This window comes from Capra hircus, chromosome 13 (genome assembly GCF_001704415.2).
Source record: "Capra hircus breed San Clemente chromosome 13, ASM170441v1, whole genome shotgun sequence".
Lineage (NCBI taxonomy): Eukaryota > Metazoa > Chordata > Mammalia > Artiodactyla > Bovidae > Capra > Capra hircus.
Window position 1 is genome coordinate 10,493,449 of NC_030820.1, and position 16,718 is coordinate 10,510,166.

The 16,718-nt window shown below is 47.0% G+C and overlaps 1 protein-coding gene across 3 annotated transcripts in view; it reads left to right on the forward strand.

Annotated features, from left to right (window-relative positions):
• Positions 1-16,718, forward strand: part of NINL (ninein like) — a 122,025-nt gene that overhangs the window by 22,873 nt on the left and 82,434 nt on the right. Inside the window, exon 1 of one of the 3 annotated variants that reach the window (XM_018056941.1) lies at positions 643-904. The exons of 1 other annotated variant lie outside the window; for it this stretch is intronic. The gene's annotated coding sequence lies outside the window, so the exon portion shown is untranslated. Of the gene's footprint in view, positions 1-642; positions 905-16,718 lie in introns of those variants that run through there. One more of the 3 variants, XM_018056939.1, reaches the window with a different exon arrangement.

The window sequence follows — 16,718 nt, forward strand, 5'->3', positions numbered from 1 at the left end:
AGCTGGGATTCTATCACCTCCACTAGCATCATTTGACATCAAATTTATTCTCCAGCTGGTGAGTGAGAGAGAACCCAAGTAAGCAGAGGGTAAGGAACAGGAGAGGAAAGACAGTCTTCACTCTGGCAGCACGCACCCTTGGGAATTTAGGGGAATTTCCATCAACTGGAATCGACCAGGGTCTTGGCAGCATGACCGCCTTGGCGTGGCCTGATTTTCTGCTGGTCCCTCCCCGTCTGGGAAAGGTCACAGGCACAGACAGGGTAAAGGCTCTGGCATCATTCAGAGCAGCAGAGCACGGTGCTCAACTTGGGTTTGGGGTGTGTTGCCTGGCTTGCTTCCAAAAGAGGATGCTAGACCGAGACCTGAGAACAGGGGTGCATTGCTCACAGAGATCAGCAATGTCAGCCCCTGGGTTCATCCCTTGAGGCTCTAAAGTTTCCCAAGATGTTCCGGGGGCAGCGCGTAGCCCTCTCGTCCGTTAGGATCCCCACCCAGCCTACTCCAGACGGGGCCCCACCCATTGCGGGCCCGCCCACCGACCCCACCCACTCGGCTCGGGCCACGCCCCCAGCCCCCTTGAGGGGGCCCCGCCCCTGGCTTTGCCCTGCCGCGGTGGGTCCCGCGGTCTCTGGCCCCGCCTCTCCGCCCCGCCGTGCCCCTCCGGCTCCGCCTCTAAGTTGGGGCCCACCCCCGGCTTAGGCTCCGCCTCCCTTGGTCCCGCCCAGGGCTCGGCCCTCGGTGCCCCGCGCCTGGAGCAGCCTCAGCGCTTGCAGGCGGGGAGGAGAGCGGCTCGGGGCCTCCAGACACAAAGAGCGGCGGCGAGACGCGGGTAGGAGCGGAGCGCACGCCCGCGCCCTTGGCCTGTCCCCGCGCGGGCGGGACCCGAAACGCCACAGACCAGGTGAGCCGAGCGCGGGAGGTAATCGCGCACCAGGGGGCGTACAGTGGCGGGCGCTGGGACCGCGGGCCAGGGCCCCGCGCCTCACTCTGCCCCCGGGCCTGGGGGCCCCTGGGTCAGTCTGGAGGGAACAGGCTTCCCTCGAGACCCTGGGGCGCGGGGCGGCTTCGGTAGAGCCAGACCCTCTCGTGGGTCGCGTCTGGGTTGGCGCTCCGGGACCTTGGCTCAGGTGGCCGGCGGGCGATCTGCTGGGTCCCGAGGCGGCCGGGCCGGTCCTCTAGGCGGCTGCTGGCGTCCAGTTACTGCTCGGGATGAGCTCTGACTAAGATCACCTCACTGTGCAGAAGCTCTGCTTCCTACCTGCTTCCTTTTGCTGTATTACGAGTTTGCACTTGGAAAAATTGTTAGAAATAAGGACTCACGCTCTGGGGCGGAAAAGTCTGTTATGAGTTTTGTATGCTGTGAGTAGTTTTTGCAGAAGCGTGGCTTTCCTCCCGCCGGTGCGCTCAGTCGCGGATCCCATAAATCGTACTGATAACTGGAAACTCCCTGTTGAGCTGTGTATTTGCACAAGATGGAAGTGAGGAAGGTCGCTTGGTACCTTTCTGCTCCTGGAGACTTAGGCCGAGCTGTGGAACGTTCCCGGGGGTGGTGGTGCAAGGGAGGGGGGGGTTGGGGGCAAGAACTGGGAGCCGGTGGTCTTGTGATAGTCCAGGCTGGAGAGTCGAGTGATCCTCGCGGTCCCACCGCCAGCACTGTCAATAGGATGGAGCGACGGTAAGCTGCTCTTGAGGGGCTGCTGCTGAGATTATAGTTCAGGTTCAATTAAAAAAAAAATAGATAATCGTTTTTGCAGAATGGTAAAATAGCAACTACCTTCTCTTTTAAGAAAATTACCTTTTCTTTTTGGCCACTCCGCTTGTGGGATTTGAGGTCCCCTGACCAAGGATCTAACCTATGCCACCTTCCTGGAGTCCTAACCACAGGGCCACCAGAGAATTCTGTTCAGTTGAGGAGTTTATATAAACTTTGATGGATAGCTGTTTTTCTCTAGCTCATGTTTACCCCAGACATTGCGGTTTGCAGGGCTTCTCGGAGGTGGATGGGCTGTGTCTTTGTGCACAACATGCTGGGGGATTCATCCTTTAGTGTTACAGTAGTACCTTTACATATGAACCTTCAAGTTGTGAACTTTCAAAGATGCAAATGTGCATCCCATCACCATCAGGCAGGAGTGAAATTGCAGGTTGTCCTCCATCCGTTGCTGATGATCCTTCAGCTCTACCATCTCCCACCTCCTCTAGTCAGTAACTCTTCTTGCCTGTTTAGTCAGTGACTCTTGCCCCTGTGTGCTAGCTGTTGTACTGTAGGTTTTCAAGGTACTGTACTGCAAGATAAAAATGTTTTCTTTATTTTTTTGTGTTTGTTTCATTTGTGTGAAAAGTGTTATAAACCAACTACAGTACTGTACTATATAGCCTATTTTGTTAGTTGGGTACTAGTACTAACTTTGTTGGGCTTATGAACAAATTGGCTTTAGGGACATGTTCTTGGAATGGAGCTCGTTCGTATGTAGGGAACTCACTGTAGTTTGATTCTGTGTCTTGAGTTCTTAGGAACATCTGGTGGTGGGAAATAGAGTCACAGAGGAGTTGCAGAGTTCTAACTGTGAGTATTCAGGGCATTCAGATCCTGCCCTTTTATGGTGAGGGGCTTTAGGTGCTGGTTACTGGATGGTTTCTTTCTTTTTTTGAAGATGGCCCATGTAGTGTTTGGGGCGTGTGATAGGTCCCTCTGTCCATGTTCTTTCTACGTTGGACACTTAGCTTTGAATCTTGCCACAAACAGGCAGTTGCTGAACATCTCTCTTCTTGTCTGACTCAAGATAGGTCTAGAAGAAGGAGGTAAAAACAGTGTCTGGCGTGCCTTGAAGTAGAAGTTTCAGAGGTGGAGTCAGGTACGTGGCATTCCTTCTGACTGAAGGAATAGTGCCCTCCAACTTGGAAGAGTGTTGCCAGTGCCCAGGCCACTTTCCCGTCTGATTCCGTGGTCAGTCCCTAAAAAGTTGAGTGGCAGTAACTGTAACTGGACTTTAGGTTTGAACTTAGCTTAGTCCTTGGCTTCAAGTGAAGTGAAGTGAAGTTGCTCAGTCATGTCCGACTCTTTGTGACCCCATGGACTGTAGCCTACCAGGCTCTTCTGTCCATGGGATTTTCCAGGCAAGAATACTGGAGTGGGATGCCATTTCCTTTTCCAAGTATGAATTAGGAATTCAGGCTCAAGGCCAGCAATTTGGTTAATCACAAGCAGGAGGCCAGACTCTACCTGGAGCTATTTGGCGGGTGGTGGTAGCAGAAGGTTTTCCTTTACCTGTCCCCGAGGTGACCTTGAGCCCCCGGGTGAGACCTCTCCACCAAGGGATTCTGCCTGTCAGCATCGTTTGGTTTGTGAACCATGGGACCAAGGGGTTGTTTTGGGCATTCTGTATTTTTAGTTTCTTGGTGGAAGTTGGAGTTTGCCTCTGCTCTGATAGTTGCACTTTTCTTTCTCAACTCTGGATGGCCCTTCCTTAGACTTGGGGCTGAGGTGCAGGCTTTGGGCGGGCTCGTGTGGCTCACTGCACAGGTGGTGTGTCCCTGGTACCTGGGCCCCATGCCGCGCTGAGCTCCTGTCAGAAATGGAGCCGATTCTCTTGGTGATTTCTGTTTAAACTGTGGCTAAGCACTCACTGTGGGCCAGGCTCTCTTCTCAGTGCTTCGGGTAAATTCCTTTGGCTGGTGCTCACAGCAGTCTGCTGAGCTGGCTGTACTGTGGTTCCCATCTCGAAGACCAGTACTTCGTTGCCTCAGTGACAACGTTGTTTCTTTACATTAGAAAGAAAATGAGGGTTTTTCAGTGTTGGTGACTGAAAACCAAAAACAAACCCCATGAAGCTGTGACTAATGTCATCTGTCTAGTCATCCTAAGTGCGGGACAAGAGAGGAACTGTCAACCAAGTTCCATCTGTGAACAAGAGTGTAGATGGCTTAATAAACTGGCCTTGCATTCCGTGGGCCTCCTAGATGTGCCTGTCCTTGGAAGTAACAATAACAACTAACAATGTTAACAGAAGAGCTGGAGTGTAGGAGTGTGGTTCACACCGGGAGGTGGGGTTGCTCTCCGGGTCACAGATGGCGTGAATTTAAGAGCCAGCATCACATCATGTAATGAAACGCTCACAGATCTGGAGTTCAGTTTCAGGGCACCGGGGTTTCCTTGGTGGATCATCTGGTGAAGAATCTGCCTGCAATGCTGGAGGCCTGGGTTTGATTGCTAGGTTGGGAGGATCCCCTGGAGAAGGGAACCACTGCTCACTCCAGTGTTCTGGCCTGGAGAATTCCATGGACAGAAGAGCCTGGCAGGCTACAGTCCATGGAGTTGCAAAAAGTCAGACATGACTGAGCGACCTTCACTCTCTCACTTCAGGGCCTAGGAATTTTGTAAACAGTTGTAGATTCTCTAACAACCATCAAGACAGTCTGCTCAGTGGAGAGTTTGATGAGCAGGCTGTCATACCCCAGGGAGAGCTCCCTGTACCTGGAGCATCTCCACCTGCCCTGCACTCAGCGGTCCCAAGGCGCCGCCCCGTCCAGCCACCTGGCCTCTCGGCTTCTGGCTGTGTTCCCAGAAGTGGGCAAGCCAAGTAAAAGTGGGCAGCGTCACCGGTTCTCCAGCTAGGGCCGGACGACGGAGCCGGGGGCAGGCTGGATGATGGAGCCGGGGACAGGCTGGACGATGGAGCCGGGGGCAGACCGGACTCCTGCTTACACTGGGGGACGCTGACCCCGTGATAACAGGGAAGGCGGTGCGGCCGCCTGCCAGGCGTGATACTGCTGACTGCAGCCACCACTGAGCCCCCTGGGCCTAGGTGGCTTGTTCTGTGGTTCGGCTCCTGAGAAAGCCGCTGCTGTCTGAGGACCTAGATGAAGAAAGGGACAGGGCGAGTTTGCCCCTGGACTGGGCCACTGACTGCATCAAAGACCTGTGCTCGCTGCTGGTCGCACTCTAACAGGTCATTCCCAAGGTTCTACATAATTCATCAGACTTAGTCGGTCCTGCTCTGTGGCAAAAAAGTAAAAACATAGCTGGTAGTTACATGCAGCAGTGTGACTTCAGAATTAAGCAGTTCTTGATACATTTTAAATTCTTATTTTGTGAACACACAAAATAAGGCGTTGACTGCCCTGCTGTGGATGCCCCTTAACTAAGTGACTGATCAAAGTTACAGTCCCAGATAACCTCCTGATAAGAGGTGCAGAGAAGGACACAACCTGGCCTGGGGTATTGCTGCGGTAACCTGAATCTCGTGTGGGAGACAAACTATATTTGAGTCACATTCTACAGAGTAACTGGCCTCTGGCCTCTTTTCTGGGTATGCTGGGTCTTCGGTTGCTGCTTTGGGCTTTTCTCTAGCTGAGGCAGTGAGAAGCCTGCGCGCCGCAACCGGAGTGCAGCCTCCGCTTGCCCCAACTAGAGAAAAGCCCCAGCAGCAACCGAAGACCCAGCATACCCAGAAAAGAGGCCAGAGGCCAGTTACTCTGTAGAATGTGACTCAAATATAGTTTGTCTCCCACACGAGATTCAGGTTACCGCAGCAATACCCCAGGCCGGGTTATGTCCTTCTCTGCAGAGCCCGGGCTCGAGGGCATGCGAGCTTCAGTGGCTGCTGCATGTGGGCTCGAGAGCGCGGGCTTGGTTGTGGCTCCGGGCTTAGTTCCTCCGCAGCATGTGCGATCTTCCTGGATCAGGGATCGAACCTGTGTCTCCTGCATTGGCAGGCGGATTCTTTACCACTGAACCACCAGGGAAGCCCTGGCCTCTGTACTCTTAAACTTTCAGGGTCAAGAAACAGAAAGAAAGACTGAGGAACTATTCCAGTTGAAAGAGTGCTAAGGGATCTGAGAACTATATACAGTGCTTAACTGTGGACTGGATTCGGGGGAGGGTAGCTGTAAAGGACATTATTGGGTCAGTGGGCAAAATTTGAGTGTGAAGGTGGATGGGCCAATAGTATGCTGGCAATATCACATTTCCTGAGTCTGATAACAGTCCTGTGACCATGTCCTTGTGTTTGTAAATACATATGGAAGTAGAGCGTTGACCAAAAAGTTCATTTTTCTGTTACATCTTGTGAAAAGCCTGAACGAACTTTCTGGCCAACTCTATATTTAGGGAAAAAGACAGCACATAGTCTAAAACTTCATGGGGAAAGGGGGGAGGGGAGAAAATGATGATATGGATGTATGATCAATGGGGCAAAGTGAAAGCAAGTCATTGGTGAAGTTAGCTAGGCAAAGAGTGTTGGCGAATTCTTTGCACTGTTCTTGCAACTTCTCTATGCATTTAAAAATACATCAGAATAAAAAGTTACAAAAACAAATGTCTGCCCTGGATTCACAGCAATGTAAAAATCTGCCACTGATAAAAGCTTACAATATTTCATCTTTTCTAAGATGCATTTTTTTCATCTTCTCACTTCTCTGAATTTGGGTTAAATTTTTTTTTTTTTTAATTGTTGTTGTTGTGCTGGGTCTCCGTTGCTGCACACCTGCTTCCTCTAGTTGAGGTGCATGAGGCCTGCTCTTCATTGTGGTGCAGGGGTATCTCGCTGTAGTGGCTGCTCCTGCCGTGGAGCACACGCTCTCTGCTCACAGGCTGCAGTGATTGCAGCCCTTGGGCTCGGTGGTTGTGGCACAGGGGCTTAGTTGCTCTGTGGCATGTCAGATCTTCCCAGCTCAGGGACTGAATATGTGTCCCCTGCATTGGCAGCAGATTCTAATCCACTGGACCACTAGGGAAGTCGTTGCGGGTGCATTTTAGGATCAACGCTGTCTTAGAATTCATTGTGTCAAGTTTTGACAGTTTTCCTTTCTTTGTCCTTTGTCTTAGCATCAGAGGCACCTTGGGTTTGATGAAATGTGGTATTCTCTCTGGGCTTCCCTGGCGGCTCAGACAGTAAGGTATTCTCCCTGGCTGTGTTGTTTGAAGAGGTGGGGAAAAGAAGATGGTGCTTTGAGTAGCTTTGTGTGTCAAGTTTTGCTCACAGAAGTCTTACTCAGCTATTGTCTTTGCCTCGGGCCAGATATCTAGCTGCCTTTGCTCATTTCCACTTCTGTGCCTGCTAGGTATTTCAAACTCAACACATTCCAGGCTGGATTTCTGTGTTCACCTCTACCCCCAAACTGCTCTTCCTCTGGATTTCTGTCTCAGAGTGGAACCTGACTTTTAGCCAGAGTTGGCTCAAAATGGGCCCCTGAGAGGAGCGCAGGGACCCGTCAGTGCTTACAGAGATGGGTTGTGGGTGCATCCCTGTCTCACCTGGGACACAGGCTGCTTTTAGACTGCCTAGGTTTTGTCTTTGGGCTCCAAATATCTGTGCCTCGTTTCCCCCATTTGTCAAATGAGGATATTTTCCCCAAGTCTATCAAGATAATGGACAAGCAAGTTCAGTAACCATAAAACTCTGAAATCCTGTGACTTAAAACAGGAGAGCATTTTAGGAAGACTTTTATAGCATCATTCAAAGTGAGCGCCCATGAAGCAGACCTGCTCTGAGCTCCCGTGTCAGTGAGGGCAGGGGTATGGGCAGCCCTGATTGCCAGCCCTTCCTCCCAGGCTTCTTTCCCGAGCGGAGTCTGGCTCCTGGGTGAGTCAGGGGTGCTGGTTTTACATCGGATGCTGGCAGGCGCCACCAGGAGCAGGCCCGTTTTATGGAACTGGCCATGCCTGGTGCTCCCAGGGTCCTCTCCACCCGGGGCCACTCGTCAGCATCACTGGACCTTGTGTGGCATCATATTTTCTCACTAGTCTTGAACCGCTCATGTGTCAGACTTGGGAATGGCTCCATCTGAATCTTTTTAGCACCGTTTGATTTAGGAAACTGCATCAGCTCAGGATGGTAACACTTTACTATTTTGTTTGGCACGGACTTCAAGCAACTGCAATAGCAAAATACGGTGATTTCCCCATGGCCTGGTTTCTTCACTGCTGTGTTTTGTCTGCATTTTGGGTGATTACTTCGTGGCATTTTTTGTACAATAATTTTCTTTATTTGCTTGTTTCTGGCTGTGCTGGGTCTTTGTTGCTGTGAGGCCTTTTGCTCTAGTTGCAGTGTGCAGGCTTCTCATTGCGGTGACTTCTCCTGTGCTCGGGCTCTAGGGCGTGCAGGCTTCAGTAGTTCCGGTATGCGGGCGGGCCTAGTTGCTCTTCCACACATGGGATCTTCCCCAGTCAGGGATGGAACCCATGTTGCTAGTGGACTCTTTACTGCTGAGCCACCAGGGAAGCCCACTTCTTGGCATCTCTGAGTCTGCTGCTGGGCCACTGAGTTGTTGGTGTTGACAGTGACCTTCACAGCAGGCTCATTCTTCAGAAGGAGAAACCCAGGGTTTCTGAGTTTTGCTGAATTCTGCGGACTTTTAAATACATGTAGAGAACAAAGAGGGCTCCCCTGTAGCTCAGCCGGTAAAGAATCTGCCTGCAGTGCAGGAAAACTGGGTTCAATCCCTGGGTTGGGAAGATCCCCTGGAGAAGGAAATGGCAACCCACTCCAGTATCATTGCCTGGAAAATCTCATGGACAGAGGAGCCTGATGAGCTGCAGTCCACGGGGGTCGCAAAGAGTCGGGCATGACTGAGCGACTAACACTTAGAGAACAAAGATCAGCAATTTTGTGTGATTTGCCTTTAGGCTGGGGCTTGGCTGGAATTTAAGATAAGAAAGTTGGAACACTGAGCAGGGGCAAATTGTTCCTAGGGTTTTCTAAATGGGTTTTGTAGTCTTTGTTATTTTATTCTCTTGTGTTCTTTATTGCCAACACAAAATGAGAAAGGTTCTGGCAAAGGGAAAGTTTCTTAACAGATGAATAGAAATGGACTGGGACACAGAGTGTTTGGTTAAAGTAATGCTTTTAATTTGGGGGACTATCCAAGTTAATGTTCTTTCCTTATAATTAGGTTTCCTAATATAAAATTCTTGTGTAACATTAGGACATTCTTCGTTTGGTTTAGAGCTAGAAGGATGTTTTCTCATATATTCTGGATTTCAGATTCCTGAACTTATTCATGGAAAAACTTTTTTTTTTTTTTTTGGTATTTAAAACTGCTTTGTGGGTTTATATGCTATCAGTAGGCATACGGCAGGATGTAAAGGTTGGTCTGTGTAGTTAGACTTCAGTATGTGTTCACTTACCAACTCTGTGACTTTGAGCAAATTACCTAACCTCTCTATGCCTCGGTTTCCTTGCTTTTAATATAAGGATGATAACATATATACATATATATATGGATGATAATAGCACCTCCCTCACAAGGCTAAATTCCTCAGTTTTAGGAATGTGCCCATTAAAAGATGAGTGCTCATGAAATACTAGTTTTGTATTATCAAAAGTTTATTTAGCAAGAGCGAGCATCCTGTGGAGGTGTCAAAGGTCGAGACATCTCCCCTGTGTCTCTGACTGTCCACAGAAAGTAGACTCCAGTGCCTGCACTCCTGGGAGCAGGGCTTTAAGAAAATCTCCTGGAGCCCGTTTTACTTTTTCTCTCTCAACCTTTAAGGTCACGTGACTGAAATAAAAATAAATTGCAAAAGTTATCCTACAAAGAGAAACTGCTCAGAATGGCAAAATATGCCAACATTTCAAAAACTGATAAACACAGATTAACTTTAAGGAAAGAATATATTCACCGGGATGCTCTCCTCACCCTGCAGGCTCTGTCCTCATTGCCTCCGCTGTGGAGGAAAGCAGCATGTGGAGTCGAAAAGTGTGCCGGAGCTCTGCTTTGTTCTGATAGTTTCTGTAGTTGGTTTTTTTTTTTTTTTTTAAAGATGAGGTTTGTGCGCTGATGCAGTTTACAGGCCTGTCCGTTTTCACTGCTGTTGAGAGCATACACCTGGTGACTTCCCTGGCGGTCCAGTGGTTAAGACTCTGCTTCCAATGCAGGGGACATGGGTGCCTTCCCTGCCTGGTTGAGGAACTAAGATCCTTCCTGCCGGGCTGTGTGGCCAAAAAAAAAATAAAATAAAATAAATAATAATAATACACCTGGTGTGCTGAGGTGTTCCCTCTGGTTGGGCTTCTAGTTTTTTCCTGAGCAGTTAGGAACCTTCACATAGCATTCTGTGAAAAATTTTATGCTGCCTCTTGTCTTTCTCTTTGGATTTGAAAGCACACCCCTTGGTTTTTCTTCCAGTCCTGCCACTGTTCCTTTCTGTGGCTGGTGGGATGGGTGTGCAGTGGGGTCTCTCCTCAGTGGCCTCTCCCTGGGAGGTGGGTGGGAGTGTCAGCCCTCTCCTCCCCACCTCTGCCCCGGGCCAGGGAGGTGGAACCAGCTCACTTGCACTCTGGGTGGAAACCTGTTGCTTGAGTTCTTTCAGTTGTTTCTTTAGTAGTTAGTGAAAGATGGAGTATTTCCTGCCATATCAGTAAACAAGGCTGTCACAGCCATCAGCAATTCCAGCCCTCCAAATGTGAATTTCTGAACTCTGAGGGCACCTGGGAAGAACAATGCTTGCAATAAGGCAGCCGTGAGGTTGCACCACTCCCTATGGTGAGCACTGAGGAAACTCAGCATGTGAAAAAACGTAGGATACTGACCCCAGATAGCTGAGATGCGTGTGAGAGAAATGATTTTAGTGGGCCCAGACTCTTGCATCTTCCCGTATGTAGAAAAGTGCTAAATTCCTTGAGATAATCTGGTTTTCTTTAATTCACAAAAATAACTTTTGATGTTCAGACTACTTGCGCTTTGTTGCAAACCTATATAACCTGACATCCTCCCCCAACTCCCCCAGGGTTACTTGAGATTACTTTAGGCTTGAAGTCCTAAGAATTCCCACCAAAAAACTGTAGCTCTCAACTTTTAGGTTGTGACTATTTTTTAAGCTGACATTAGCAAGATTGTGTCTGTTAAGTGTTTACTTATTTGATAAAGAAAAGCAAGCTCATGCCTGTCGGAATCAGCCCGTCTTCCTGGGTATCCTGAGGCCATTGCTCTGGCAGGTGTGGAACCCTGCCAGAGCAGCAGCAGAGGTGCTTTGTGCCGACCTTCTGGTCTGTTCTTGGACTAACTGTGAGCAAGGAGCCGTCACACTAATACCCACTCACTTCAACACTGGGATCTCAGGCATTTTGGAAATGAAACAAAAAGGTTTATGTGAAGTCTCTTCTGGAATTTCTAGCTTCGGTAGAGAATCAAACGCTGATCAAACTAGCCGGTTCTGTGACCAGTGATAACATTTCTGTAACGACAAGTGTCCCGGGACCTGCACCCTTGGGTCTGCTCTGCCTGCCTCGCTGCTGGCTGCAGCGTGCTCTCACCGCTTACTTCAGACAGAGAAATGTAGGTTACTCATTTGTTTCTGGAAACGTATCTGCACCCACATCTTTCCTCCACAGTGGCGTCCGGGAGGAGGCGACCCCCCCACCTCCGTTTACTGGGGCTGGTCCCGCTCCAGTGCTTCAGAAGCTGTGTACAGGCTGCATGTGGGACCAAAGGGGATTGCAGCTTCACATTCCATGTCTTTGTTGCTCAGGTGGGAGGAAGCCTGAGACTCCTTGGGAAGTCAATGACAGACCCTCCGAAGTAAGCTGAAGTGACTTTGTTTGATCAAACTAGCTATATATGCCTTAGCATTTGTAAACCTGCAGCAGGATAATGTATTGAAATTCAATATGTATTTCTTCTGTCTTTTCTATTCTAAGATGGTACCAGATCTTGGTGTTCCCTTGCTTCCAGGATTTTTTTTTTTAATTGGAATCAAAGGATGGAGTTTTTTTTTTTTTTTTAATTTGGCTGCACCGAGTTTTAGTTGCAGCATGGGGGCTCTTTAGAAAGATCAAAAAGATTGTCTTTAGAAAGACAATCCTAACATCGTCCATCAGGTGAATGGCTGGACCCACTGTGGCAACCCTCACCTGGAACACTGCCCTCTGTAAAACGACAACCATCCGTGCAGCCGCGCCGATGCTGAAAGAGAGTCAGTTCAGGAAGGCCACGTGCCGTAAGGATCCATTTATATGACATTCTGGAAAAGGCAGGACTGTGGGATCAGCAAACATGGGCAGTGTTAGGACTATTTGAGGTCAGCACGTGTTTTTGGTGATGGAACTCTTCTGTGTTCTCATTGTGGTGACAGTTATACAAATCTGTACCTGTTAAAACTCTTGGAACCATATATATGCATACACATGTGGGTCAGTTTTTGTGTAAGCAGTTTCTTTTTGTTTGTTTTTTTTTGTTTTAAAGGGAGAGAGAGGTCATTTTTTTAAAACTTCTGCCTTCGGCCCTGTAATATAACCCCCTAGGGGGACCTCCTGGGTAGACCAGCATTTAACACGCGGGACTCCCAATGCAGGGGGCCAGGGTATCATCCCTGGTCAGGAAACTAAATCCTGCATGCTGCAATTAAATTTTTTTATGAAAATAAAACGCGTTTCTTGTAGACTGCATATAGTTGGGTCATATTTTTTTAATCCGTTCTAACAGACTCTCTTGATTGGTGTATTTAGACCATTCACATTGAAGGTGATTATTGATATAGTTGGATTAATATCTACTCTGTTTGTAAAGGAACCTTCCATTCATTGCACTTATTTGTTACCTTTTTAAAATATACTCCACTCTTTTTTCCTGTCTTCTCTGACTCTAATGAGCATTTTATATGATTTCATTTTCTCTCTTCTCTTAGCATATCAATTCTTTGGAAAAAAAAAAATTATGGTTGGCCTGGAGTTTGCAATATACATTTGCAACTAATCTATGTCCATTTTCAAATAACTCTGTTTCACTTTACAGATAGTGCAGGTACATCTTAACAGAATATTCCCAATTCCTCCTTCCTCTTCCTTATAACGTTGCAGTTGTTCATTTCACTCATTCATAAGCTATGATCACCAGCACATTGTTGCTATTTTTATTTTGAGTAGTTATATATTGAATCAGTTAATAATAAAAACCTGAGGGAATTCGCCAGTGGACTGGGGGTTAGGGCTCTGTGTTCTCACTGCCGAGGGTGTGGATTCAATCCCTGGTCCGGGAGTGAGGATCCCACAAGCCATGAGGCATTGCCAAAAACAAAAAAAGGAAAGACAAAAGAATGAAACGCTTTATTTTACCTTCATTTATTTTTCTCTAATGCTTTCCCTTTTTAAATGTTGATCTGGATCTCTGACCTATTAGTATATATTATTTTCCTTTTCTCTGAAGAACAACAGTTTTTGCAAGGCATGTCTCCTGGCAATGCATTCCTTCAGTTTTTGTCTGAGAAAGTCTTTATTTCTTCTTCACTTACGAAGGATAATTTCTTTGGATATACAACCATAGGTGGGTGGTTTATTCATTCAACACTTCAGGGGTATTACTTCATTCTCTTGCTCGTGGTTTCTGACAAGACAGATGTGATTCTTTACTTTGTTCATCTACAAGTGAGGTGGTTTCCCCGCCTCGGGCTTTTCCTTAAGGCTTTGTCTTTGGTTTTCTGCAGTTTGAATATGATGTGCCTAGGTGTAGTCCTTTGGTGATATATCCTGATTGGTTGTTCTCTGAAATTCCTGGATGTGTCCTCTGGGATCTGCCATTAAGTTTGGAAAATTCTCAGCCATCGTTACTTCAGATGTTTCTTCTGTTAATTTCTTTGTTTCATCGTCTCATGTTTCAATTATGCAAATATTATACCTTTTGTAATTCTCACAATTCTTGGATATTCTATTCCTTTTTCTGCCCCTCCCTGTTAGTTTTTCTCTTTTTCAGTTTGAGACGTTTCTAGTGATAGAAATTAATGCTTACTGAATTCTTCCCTCAGCCATGTCCAGTCTAGTGATGAATGTATCAAAGGCATTCTTTATTTGTTACTGTATTTCTGATTTCTGGCATTTATTTTTGGTTCTTTATAAGAGTTCCCATATCTCTGCTTATATTGCATGCATGCTCAGTTGCTTCAGTCATGTCTGACTCTGCAACCCCAGAGACTATACCGTGCCAGGCTTCTCTGTCCATGGGATTTTCCCAGACCAAACCGGTATCTTCTGCATTGCAGGTGGATTCTTTACCACTGAGCTTCCGAGGAAGCCCCTGCTTATATTACCCATCGGTTTTTTGGTAGGTTTTCCACTTTTTTCCCTTGAAAGCCCTTAGCATGTTAATCATAGTTAAACTCTCAGGCTAATAATTGCAAAATCTTTGCCATATTTGAGCCAAGTTCTCATGCCTGCTTTTTCTCAGGCCTCCTCAAGCTCTGCTTTTTCTTGCCCTTAGTTTGACTTGTAACTTTGTGTGGAAAGCTGGGCTTGTGGTGTATGTCAGAGGCTTCAGAGGCTTCAGGTGTCTTCTGTTGTCTCCCTGTTGTCTCTGGGTTTTCCCAGAAACTCTATCTGAAACGGAGCCTGTGTCTGGCAGCGCCCGTGGAATAATGCCTGGCTTTTCTACCAGAGCCCTGTGCATGTGGTGGAGAGGTGCTGGGTGAGGGAGGCGTTCCTATGAGTCAGACTGTTTCTGTGGTCATGAGGTCCTGGGCTGTGCCCTTCAGAAGTTTCTTAGCTCCCACCCATCCTTTTTTTTTTTTTTCCCATCCCAGTTGTAAGACAGGAAGGCTAGAAGAGGTTCCAGTTGTCAAGTTGCTCTTTGCCCTTCCCCCATGTCTGATAAGGCTCTGTCTGATAAAATAGTTTATTCTGAGGGAAGAAACACCCTTTGGTGTGGATGTTTTTGAAAATGGTTACTTTCTCTGGGTACATTTCTAAACTGTTAGTTTTCTTCTCTTCCCTGTCTAAATAGTGAAAGTCTAATTCTTTTTTTTCTCCAGTCTTTATCATGAAGACCGCATGGGGCTCCTGGAAATAAAACTCATATAAGTGTGTCATCCCCTTTCCCTCCCCCTAGTTCAGAAGTTTTAAGTTTCATCTCGCCACCTCTAGCCTCCAGCATTTGTCAACTGCTGTTTCTGTGGTTCTACCAGTTACTGGCTTTCGGAGGATTCTGCCCCAGGAAAACTGTGAAACTGAAAAAGGAGTTGTTCTGTCCATTTTTGCTTTGTGTTTTTGGTTGGACTATTTTTAGGTATGCTGCTAAGTTGCTTCAGTCGTGTCCAACGCTGTGTGACCCCATAGATGGCAGCCCACCAGGCTCCGCTGTCCCTGGGATTCTCCAGGTAAGAACACTGGAGTGGGTTGCCATTTCCTTCTCCAATGCATGAAAGAGGAAAGTGAAAGTGAAGTCGCTCAGTCGTGTCCGACTCTTAGCGACTCCATGGACTACAGCCTTCCAGGCTCCTCCGTCCATGGATTTTCCAGGCAAGAGTACTGGAGTGGGGTGCCATTGCCTTCTCCGATTTTTAGGTATATCTGAGTTCAATTCAGTCGCCCAGTCGTATCCAACTCTTTGTGACTCCATGGACTGCAGCACACCAGACTTCCTTGTCCATCACCAACTCCTGGAGGCTGCTCAAACTCATGTCCATTGGGTCAGTGATGCCATCCAACCATCTCATCCGCTGTTGTCCGATTCTCTTCCCTGCTTTCAATCTTTGCCAGTATCAGGGTCTTTTCTGATGAGTCAGTTCTTCGCATCAGGTGGCCAAAGTATTGGAGCTTCAACTTCAGCATCAGTCCTTCCAATAAATATTCAGGACTGATTTCCATTATGGATGGACTGGCTAGATCTCCTTGTAGTCCAAGGGACTCTCAAGAGTCTTCTCCAACACCACGGTATATCAGTTATCAACATCAACACCGCAGAGTATCCATTCTTTGGCACTCAGCCTTCTTGATGCTCCAACTCTCACATCCATACATGACCACTGGAAAAATCATAGCTTTAACTAGACAGACCTCTGTTGGTAAAGTAATGTCTCTGCTTTTTAATATGCTGTCTAGGTTGGTCATAGCTTTTCTTCCAAGGAGCAAGCGTCTTTTAATTTCATGGCTGCAGTCACCATCTGCAGGGATTTTGGAGCCCAAGAAAATAAAGTCTCTCACTGTTTCCGTGGTTACCCCATCTATTTGCCATGAAGTGATGGGACTGGATGCCATGATCTTAGTTTTTTGAATGTTGAGTTTTAATCCAACTTTTTCACTCTCCTCTTTCACTTTCATCAAGAGGCTCTTTAGTTCTTCTTTGCTTTCTGCCATAAGGGTGGTGTCATCTGCATATCTGAGGTTATTTATATTTCTTCTGGTAATCTTGATTGCAGCTTGTACTTCATCTAGCCCGGCAGTTCGCATAATACACTTTGCATATAAGTTAAATAAGCAGAGTGGCAATATACAGCCTTGACATACTCCTTAGGTATATCTACATTTAGGCTTATTATATCTTCTTGGTGAGTGGACATTTTGAAATCATTTAATGCCCCTCTTTATCTCTGGTAATTTCCTTCCTCCAAAGTCTGCTTCTTCTGGTGTTAATATAGTCACTCTACATAAAGAAATATTGTTTGTATGGCTTGTTTTACCCATCCTTCTGCTAAAACGTGAAGTAGATTTCCTGAAGAGAGCATGTATTTGGGTCTGATAGTCCCTCTCTTTTAGTCTGTGCATTTAGACCATCTACGTTTAATGCAACCATCAATATACTTGGGTATAAGTCTATCATTTTATTATTTGTTTTCTGTTTGTCCCATGTGTGTGTTTATTGAGGTATAGTTGACATATAACTATCCTCTATATTTTTATTTCTATTTTTTTTCCTTTCCTGGATTACTTGAATGTTGCTCAGCGTTCCTTTTTTTTTTTTCTATTTCATTTTTTCTTCCAGTTTTTTTGAGATATAATTGACATACAACA